This window comes from Gavialis gangeticus, unplaced genomic scaffold (assembly GCF_001723915.1).
Source record: "Gavialis gangeticus isolate Ggan-Ray unplaced genomic scaffold, GavGan_comp1, whole genome shotgun sequence".
NCBI classification, from domain to species: Eukaryota; Metazoa; Chordata; order Crocodylia; family Gavialidae; genus Gavialis; species Gavialis gangeticus.
In genome coordinates, this window is record NW_017728997.1 from 13595310 (window position 1) to 13597355 (window position 2046).

Below are 2046 nucleotides of genomic sequence, written 5' to 3' on the forward strand. Positions count from 1 at the left end.
ATAATGTAATCCATTATATATAATAGATAATGTAATCTATTATATACAGTGTAATTTATTAATATCTATAAATGTAATATAATAAATCTATCATGTCATCAATATATATAAGGTAACCTATTATATATAATGTGATCTATTATGCTTATTATGTAATTATATCTTAATAATTCTTAATATCTTTATTAAGAAAATCTTATTTTATAATATATAGTATTATATACACGCCTCTTATTCTATATTGCAGGGCTCAGTAAGGAAAGGAAGCTCCCACCGGCCAACTCCCTTGACTTCCAGAGCTCTCCTGGATGATACCTGCTGAGCTTTACTGCTGTGACTGGTCCCTGTTGATTTCAATGTGGGTCCACACTGGTGTCAGGTCAAACATGCGTTCAAGTCTTGGAAAGCAGCCTAACTTTGCGACCCCATCTTTGCTGGCAAGATTCCCCATGCTTGAACAGAGACCCATTTTCTTCCCAGAGGCTTCACAAAGACCTGAGTGCCCTTTCAGAGTTGATGAAGTGGGAGCTGAAAGGGCTTACTTTAAGGAAGATTTGTTTCCAAGTTATTTGAGCCTGCAGAGATCACTTCATTCACTGAAGAAAAACGTACATGGAATATGCAACGGGAAGAAAAACAAAAAACAATGGCAACATTTCCAGTGCTGGAGGAGATAGGGTCAGTGTGGCCCAGTACTAACTAGATAACACATTCAGGACTTCAATATGTTGCATTGTTTTCCATCAGAAACATATAATTGGATTTATTTAGATTTTAAGCTCTGGATCAGGAACAGTCTTTTCGTTCCTTGTTTAGACACTGTCATGCACAGGGGAGTCACAGGGGAGTTTGTGGCTAGCGCTAGGTACTATTAGGTAGTACTGCAATACAACTAATGCACCATGAAATACATAAAGAGAACACAAAACAACCCCCAATGGAGAAACAACCATGTTATTGTCAAGGCCCTTTAACAATGCAAACAAAATCTCCTCAGAATAGAGATGAAGTGGTTGAAGGCTCCTGGTTTTTCTCAGTTATTTGCAACGATAACCCAGTACAAGAAAACAGGAAGCCACGTTTGTTAATGACTGGGTACTAGAAGCTAGCTACAGAACTGTTCCCCTTTGTGAACTGCAGATAATAAAAGGAAAAAGCACTAAAAATTCTGAACTATTCAGGAGGCTGATTTTTGTTTCTCCTGTTCTCTTTGCAAGTGGACAGAACAGGTTCTACGGTTCTATGGTCAGCTGAGAAGCTCAGCCCATACTAATTTTGTTTTTGCATATGCAAGAAATGAAAGGCACAGTTCATTTAAATAAATTTTAGAATTTAAAGCCTTCACCGCTACAGCTCAGAAATAAAGCAACACAGGTGCATTGCGGATGCCATAAAGCAGATAATTGGAAGGTAAGAATAGTATCATTTGGTATCATCCGGCTGTTGCTTCCACTTGCAGAGAATGGCTTTGCCTTCTTTTAGCAATTATCAGCAGCGTCCAGGTTGCTGTCGATAATGCTACTACACAACACAAGAATGATAGCAACTCTGATGAAAGAGGTGTAAAAGAAAATAGAACTTCACTTCTGCAAATCGATTCTGCAGTTTTCCAATTTCCCCATTCAGTACTGGTAGGGGCTGTGAAATTGAGCATAGCTGCATCAAATGAAAGTGAAGGGAGAATACCTACAAGTCTTTGGTTTTAGCAAATGATATTCTCAGGTATTTGTCCTCACGCTGCAGAAACTGCTCTCCTGATGTCCGCAGCGTGTCATTTCCTTTGGTGTGAAGACATTGCTTTGGCTGGATTAGTGTACAAAATGAAACAAAAAATGAAATGGAGAATGTTTTTAATAGAGATATAACATTTAATCAGAAGCTTTAGAGGGCAATGCATGTTCTTGCAAGCACTCACTTTTGTAAGCTTTTTGGGTGGTCTCTATATAAGACCTAGAAATCAGAGGGTCTGGGCCCTGTTCCAACACTGGCTCCTTGTATTCCCTTCTTCCAGGCACTTAGCTTCTTTGGCTTTGATTCCCTAACAGT